Below are 8,466 nucleotides of genomic sequence, written 5' to 3' on the forward strand. Positions count from 1 at the left end.
CATGAGCGAACACTACCATGACTAGTACATGAACTAGACCATGGCACGTCCAGTCGTTCCTTAAACACCTCCAGGGACATTGACTCACCATGTCCCTGGGCATGCCGTTCCAGGCTGTTACCTGGGCCTTACTACATGTGGCAACAATGTATGACAACACATGACAACAAACACTGCATGAGACCTTTGGTCAAACGCAATTGTTAGGGGAAGGATAAATATTGCTATGTTGTTCCAATGTGCAATCACTTTTTTTTTTTTTTTTCCACAAAGGAAGTGGGAGAATATTAAATACTCCTCTATTTCTCCTATGGCTTATGTTTAAAATTAAGCACTTCCAAAGAGCATAGACTTGATAAGTTTTCCTAAAAGCAACAATCTGGCTGTTTTGCTTGGTTGTGACTCTTACCTGAGTGTGATAATACCCTGCTATCTTGCTGTGGTAGATATTCACTGAATTACAGAATATGCTGAAATGGAAGGGACCCACAAGGATCATAAGGTCCAGCTCTGAAGTGGATGGCCCATACAGGGATCGAACCCACAACCCTGGCAATATTAGCACTAGGCTCTAACTAACTGAGCTAGTCTTAGGGTCACTGAGTCCAGCTCCTGGCCCTGTACACGACTATCTCCAAGAGTCACACTGTGTGCTTGAGAGTATTGTCCAAATGCTTCTTGAAACATGTTGGCTTTGGTGCTGTGACTGCTTCCCTGGGGAGCCTGTTCCAGTGCCAAACCACCCTCTGGGTGAAGAATCTTTTTCTAATATCCAACCTAAACCTCCCCTGACACAGCTTCAGGCCATTCCCTCAGGTCCTGTCACTGGTCACCACAGAGAAGAGATCAGTGCCTCAGTGCCTGTCCCTTCTCTTCCTCTCACAAGGAAGTTGTAACTGCAATGAGGTCTCCTCTCAGTCTCCTGCAGACTGAACAGATCAAGTGCTCTCAGCTGCTCCTCATATGGCTTCCCCTCAAGGCCCTTCACCATCTTTGTTGCACTCCTTTGGATGCTCTCTAAGAGCTTAATATCTTTATTATATTGTGGCACCCAAAGCTGCACACAATATTCAAGGTGAGGCTGCACCAGTGCAGAGCAGAGTGGGGACCATCTCCTCACTCAACTGGCTGGTGATGCTGTGCCTGATGCCCCCGAGGACATGCAATTCAGAGACCTTTGCTGTGGTATCCAATGATATTGTTACACTTTTGCTGTGGAAACCTTATTCAGAAGGAGGAAGTTCGCTCTGGGGCTAAGGAGTTACCATCCTATCAAAAATGGAATTCCTTTAGCATCTAGGGAAGGTCTCAGGTTTTTTTGTGGGAATGACAGCCTCATGAGAATTTCTTGACATTTTAAAGATTGATATACTTGGATGCAAACCTTTGACTGTCCAAAAATTAGGTTTGTGTAAGTAAAAGTAAAGTAGCAAAAACCTGTCCTTATAGTTACCAAAGGAGTAGAGACTCCATACTTGTATGTTCTCCCTACTTGCTAGGTTGTGTGTGAGTCTCAGTCACCAGGCTTACATCCCATTCCTCACCTATATAATGCATGATGTGCCTGTAGTGCTGTTCACTGTACACTACCAGTGTTCTTCCCTAACATGCTCCTTAATGCCCATGTGTTTTCTGCCACTGACAGCAGTGTTTTCTGGAGTCACTATCTCCTTTTAGTTTGTCAGCTATTTTTTACACTTGAGAATGCACTCAACTTCCTATGCACGCATCCTGAATGCATTGTCATCTGCAAAGATATATGTTTACTGTTTTGTTGGTTCAGTCACTTTGGTTCTTCCAAGATGAGAGTATTTTTTGCTTGGAATTTTTGCTCTGAAATTCATTAATCCATAATGATGTGTGCAAAGTGTGGGATGGAAGACAATGAATTTTTGGGGACTGGGCTCATTAAGGACTATATACCATGTCCAATAGTTTCATTTTCTCTTTGTGTAGAATAAAATGATTACTCTGTAACACAAAGCAACTTGTCTGTTACCATGTTCCCTCTTCAGTTTTCTATTTTCTTGCGCACAGTTCGAGGGTGATGAGGGGGGGAATATTATCAGACAATCACAGAATGGTTTGAGTTGGAAGGAACCTTAAAGATCCTCTAATACCAACCCCTCTGCCATGGACAGGGACACTTTCCACTAGACCAGTTGGCTCAAAGCCGCATCCAGCCTAGCTGGATCTCAGATACATGTGTAAGTATAACAATACACCGGATAATTTCAGCCAAGCAGTCAGTGCTAACAACACCCAGTGGAAGCTGAAGATATTAATTTTCAGATTGGCAGTAAAGCTAAGAGTCATTGTCCCATAAAAAAAGTTTCAATATGGGCTGTGAGCTATATATTGATTCTTCAGTGCCCATTTCTAAAAAATATTGGATATTCTTCCTAAAGTTATGCTCTATTTAACTCCAAGTGCTGTGTTAGGCTGAAAGTTACACTTACAAGCAGTGGAACAGATGGTGTATTTGATCCACTGAAACAAAATGCAGTTTGATACAGTGAAATCCTTAAATCTAGAAGCAACGTAGATCTACAAGCATAGAAATTGAATTCTGGAACTGTTAGCTAAAAGATTGAGTTCAGTGAATGACAGCTGAAAGTGTAATGCCAGAGGATATAGAGGTGAAAAAGTGAAAATTTCATTCCTGAATGTGTCAAGAGAGTAATCAGCAGTAGTTAAAAGGTAATTTGCATCCAGCAATTAGTATTTTAAGCCAGCCAGTAAGATGCTGCATATAATGGTGTTTTACATTCTGATAAGGAAGCTAAAAATGCGATAGGCTACATGAAATGATGAATAGTTTGAAAATAAAATATGGCTAAAGAGATTATTTGTTTAGTTAGTTGAAAATGGTTTTAAAAAACCCATTGCAGTTTATAGCTTCCTTACAATGACAAAATATTAGGTACTGAGTGGCATTTTAATTTAATGGGAAAAAAACCATAAGCAGCAATAGAGAGAAGTTAAAGCCTGAGGAATTCAAATTAGAAATGGGGCTCAAATTTCTGAAAGTGAAAGTCTCCATTTCTTATGCCTTCAGGTAAAACCTGGTCACATTATTTTTGCCTTTCCTTACATGCCAGTTCTTGAACTCCAGTCTCATTTTCTTCCTTTCATTTGAACTGTCTCCAGTTTATTTTTCTTCTTTCGTAAATGTAATTCCAGATTTAGAACTGAGCAGCAATGGAAGAGAATTGGAATGGAAAGGAATGCTCATTGCATGGAGGTTGGACCAGATGACCTTTAAAGGTCACTTCCAACACAAACTATTCTATGATTGTATGATTCTAATATGTGCTTGTCTCATCTTACAAAGACTTTTACAGTTCTTTCCAGTATTTCCATTAATGACTTGGATGATGCTCGTTTTTGTTTGATACCAAACTGGGAAGGACTGGCAGTGCACTTCAAAGCAGTCTAATTTTAGCTTATACAGTAGCATCACGTCATTGCAAAACAGGTAAACATCATACTAGGATGTTTAAAAATAGTATCCTAAGATAGAAAAGAAACATTGCCAGTATCCTAAGATAGAAAAGAAACATTGCCAGGTTCTGAGAAAATGCAGAGCAAGGAGAATTTTCGTTCACTAAATACTCAGGAGAAAAACTGAAGTAAAGGAGGTTCAGCTTTAGCAATGAGGAAAACTGCTTTCACAGTGATAATAAGGAAGTTGGGAATAGATTGCCCAGTGAGATTGTAGTTTCCATGATTTGAGATTTATATCAGAAATAAAATTACTTTTGTTGATCCTAATTCAGGTCACGAAAGTCAAATAGATGACTCGTTGAAGTCCTTTCTACTTTTAGGATTCTATCATTAGTTCCATAAAATTAAAAAAATGTTTGCAATAAAAGTGATAAAACCTGTAGTTAAAATAGGAACAAATAGCAGTTTTAATCAAAGAAAAATGTCTTTCATGTGCGTTGATTAATAAAAAGATTATTTCACAATAACCTAATTATTCAAAATACTCAAGCAGTTTTAGTGACTGAATTCCCTTTAGAAATCGGTAGAAGTTCACTATTCCTTTTTTAGGGGCAGAATATTTTAAGAATGGAATAACAGACTACAAGTTAGCCTTCACATGGCTGATAAAACAAGTCTAGAAAGAATCATATACTTTGCTTTCATACTCAGTAATGTCTTAGAGGTTGGTCTTGTCAAACATTTGTTTATATCCAAATGCCAGCTCCCTCCTGATTTTTTTATACTACACATTACGTTTGTAACACATCAGGATTTTCCTCGTTTGAAAAGTCATGATTATGGAAATACAATTCTTCATAATTTTTGAGTATACATTTCAACAGATAATCCTTGGTTCCTCTTCCCAGTGAGTATCATTCTTTTGGCATCTTCAGTAGTACTGTTTTTCAATCTAAATAACATTTTTTTTTATCTTTTCCAGATATATTAGCAGAAATACTGTTTCACTATTAGTCTCAGTGAGTGAAGGATCAGGGCTCCACCACCTCCATGATTACATTGCTTCGATCTACATAGAACAAATTTACTTTGAATTTTTTTTTAATCTGTGAAGTTCAAACTTTAATGAATGTTTTTGTAAATTCTGAAAACAGTTTTTTTCAAAGTTACGTCATACTATACACAAAGAACAAAACAGGACAGAAACTAAATCTGTGACTATTGCCATTTTCTATAAGCACTGTCATTTAATTCCTTACAAAGATGCTATTTCTGGCACCACAGATATTCTTTTTCCCACAAAAAATGTTACAGACAGGAAATGTTTTGGATAGTGTAAAAACATTTCCTGATAAACATTTTATCACAGCTTGATAACCATTTCCTGTTGGTAGAATTTGTTTTAACTATTGTCACTGTGTTTGCTTTCTTGCTATAATTAACACACATATGTGATCTCTCTAAGGGTGCTCATCCTGTCAAACAAAGGTTTCAGCAAGTCACACTTTTAATTATAATGTCATACAAGATTTTATATTGTCCATTTCCCTTCATTTAAACTTTGTCTGGAGCGGTAAATGAAAGAGCAATACACATGCAGCAATCTGGGAACTGGGAATTCCCAGAAGGGTGGAGGTTCCTCAATATTCCAAACAGAGCATTGTCTGCTGTGGGCTCAGTGATTTCAGTAAACTTCTAAAATAACTTTAAATAAAAAAGTGGGACTTCATGTAGGATCTTGTTGTTCAATGCAGACTTGAACCTGAATTGACCTGGAAGCGTATCAGAAGACATTTGTCACTTTCTAAGGAGCTTTGAAGCACTGTCCTTGCAACCCAATATTAAAATAACACTACATTCAAGAATTGTATTCTATCAAAATATCATCTTTTCAGTCAACAGAACCAGGTTTTGTAGCCATTTTTGTAGCTACCTACTTACTTTATAAGTGGTAAGAGTATCATTTCCATAGAGCTGATTCTGATTCTCATTCACACAAAGATTGGAGGCGTATTTAGTTATGCCTCTACTAAATAGTAGATGGCCAGGACACAGCCTCTGCCCTGCCTAAGGGCATAGCCTAGCTCATGTCCATATTATTTAGTGCTGTATTTCCCTTAAGATCAGACTGGCCAATCAACATTACATCTCTTATGGCCCTGAAGCTGCTCTCTGTTGTTTGTCATCCTGTGGCCTTCCACCATAATACTTATTTATGTCTGCAGGGGGTCTTTTTCAGTTCATTGTCTTTGAAAGTGATTGTTTATTACCTTTGGTTTAAAAGTTTTACCTCCACAGTTCTCTTCCCCACAGTTTTTGGACAAAAGTAAAATTAAGTCACTTTACTGAAAGCACTTAGTATTTGAGGGTGCAGTGCCTACTGAGACAGCATTGAGGGAGTCTGGAGGGAAAAGACTTGGAGCAGTGTTGTCCATAGAGTCCTCTGGAAATAGTGTTTAGTGTGCACTATCCTTGAACTGTGCTAGTTGGCACAGGCAAAGTCTGCCAGGAAGTCAGCTAACAAGCAGTCTGGATGTTTGTTCAGAGGTCAAGTGGTTAGGTATGATGAGATAATGGAGTCTAATTAGGCTCTGCCGTAAGTTTTATTTTTATTGGAAAGGCCTGAGTAAAGAAGAGTGTGGAGGTCAAGGTTTTAGGCAAAAGCCAATATGCATAGAGCTGAATTTGAAAAAAAAAAAAAAAAGATTATTGATGTATTGTGGATAGGTATATTTTGTATGCACATCCTCAGTGTAGTCTTGGAAAAATATCCAAGGAAACAGAATCTGGGAGGTGGTCTTTTTTTTGTTTGGTATTTTTAATTGTACTGAAATAGAGTGAATAAAGTATTCTTACAAAGTGTAACCCAGTGCTGACTGCATAAACTATTCAGGCATCTGAAAGGTGACATTGGTGTAATCACATGTGTCACTCGCTGAGGATGATTGTAAAAATATGAAGTGTTCATGCAACAGGAAAATGAACTCACAACCTTGATTTATAATTCCAAAAGGAAACAAAAATGGTTGCACAGGATCCAGTAAGGGTGAGGATAAAGTAGTTTGATTTTCTATTATTATACTCTAGAAATAAATCATAAGTAAGGCAAAGTGAATGCTATTTATGGATAGTGTATCATATCAATTATCATCATCTGCTTTCTATGGAAGAGATATCTCAGAGATCCTTTGACCATCATGAATAAAGCAGTTTTCTATACTAAGAATGAAAAATTTATGGAAGCATATATTTGATGAGGTGTAAAATTTACAGTAAGTTGCCCTCAGTTCTGTAACTGTGTTATTAAAAGACAAGGTAATTGTTAACTTTAAGCAAATATTTTAGCACTGATCTTAGATAGCTTTCTTGCAAGGAATATATACAGTAACCTTATAAGAGGGAAGATCCGGGGAAGGTTTTTACACCTTCCAGCCTGCGCATTGGATTTTTTAGGTGAGACACAGTGTGCGCGGAACTGAGCCCACCCTTTAATCCTAAGGTTCATCTGCCGGGGCCAAGCGAGCTTGGACGGTGGCAGCGAGGTCCTTAGGACGTAGGTGGGTTGCCTTTAAGGGCTAACGAGCCCCACCTGCCCGGGAGTGGCCCTGACCGGGAATCGAACCCGGGTCTCCGCGGTGATAGCGCGGTGCCTTTACCCCTAGACCAAAAAATCCAATGCGCAGGCTGGAAGGTGTAAAAACCTTCCCCGGATCTTCGCTCGCGAAGACTGGCCATTATATATTTTATTATATTATACTTATATCTCAGGTTCTGTAGGATTTATGTTGCTTGATGCAAACATTTTAAAAACAGTCTGCAATTTTTTCGTTGGTGGTAATTTACGAGTCACTCTATGGACTGTTGAAAAGCTAAATAAAATCAGGCAATAGGTTTTTATTAAAAAGAATGTTACAGATGATAGCAGCATCCCATTTTGTCAGAAGCCAAGAGCAATAATATATTATTTATGATTGCTATCAAAATGTGAACTTGTGAAGTTAACTGTCAGAAGAATAGAAAACTTTTTTTTGTTGTTTGTTTGTTTGTTTTTAATTTACAGCATGAATCCTAAGAGTTCAAACAAAAAGCGGTTTTCCTCTTGCAATTCAAATGGCAGAACTTCCCCTTGTAAGATTCTGGAAGTGCTAAAAGTTTGCATGAACAAGTTGAGGGAGACTGAGATTGCTCACAAGAGTCTCCTGCTGAGGAAGTCTCTGAGCTATGAATGTTCAATGCCTAAGATAATGTTTAAAGGAAGTTTCGTATTTACTTACCCTGTTCTTTTCCAACTCCCTGCCAGGGAACAGATTTTGTTAGAAGGCCTGACCCCTTATGCCACTTTTTCCATTCTGTGTCCTTATGTAGAGGATGTTTAATTATGTGTCTAGCTTTTGAGATAACACTGATATGCACTTTTTACTTCCTGTGAGGAAATGCTCGATGATTTCTGGGATTGGAGTACTTTTTTGTGTTTTGTTTTTAACAGAAGTGTTGTTGCTGCTTGTTGACGTGAGGATTATTCTCTGTTAAAGTTCAGAGGGACTGAAGATTTTGGACTAGTCTAAGAAATGCAATGCAAGACCAGCTGGACAAGTAGGCAGGCCCAAACCCACACTGAATCTAAAATTGAAGTGTTTTCTATACTATTATACTAAAACATACAGAAATAAATAGCTTTAAAAAGGAAGCATGCTGTATATTTGGTATAAATGTATTTTATTATACACACATTATAGAGTATGTACACCATATATAGATATTGATACACTTAAAATGCTGCATTGACCTGTGATATTTCAGCTCTAAAGATGACTTACAGAGTGTCATACATAAATGAAATAGATGGTCATGTTTATGAAACAGCAATATTAAAAAATAAAGCAAGAATTTGCAATTAAGATGAATCAATTAAGTGACAAGTCTGGGTCTACTTGAGGAAGTGAACATGTTATGTTTTCCCCAAAGTGGTGTGTAAATATTAGTTCTCACAATACATGGGGATAAGAAAAATAAACAAGT

This window comes from Myiozetetes cayanensis, unplaced genomic scaffold (genome assembly GCF_022539395.1).
Source record: "Myiozetetes cayanensis isolate MyiCay16 unplaced genomic scaffold, myiCay2020 scf5-8, whole genome shotgun sequence".
Taxonomy (NCBI): domain Eukaryota; kingdom Metazoa; phylum Chordata; class Aves; order Passeriformes; family Tyrannidae; genus Myiozetetes; species Myiozetetes cayanensis.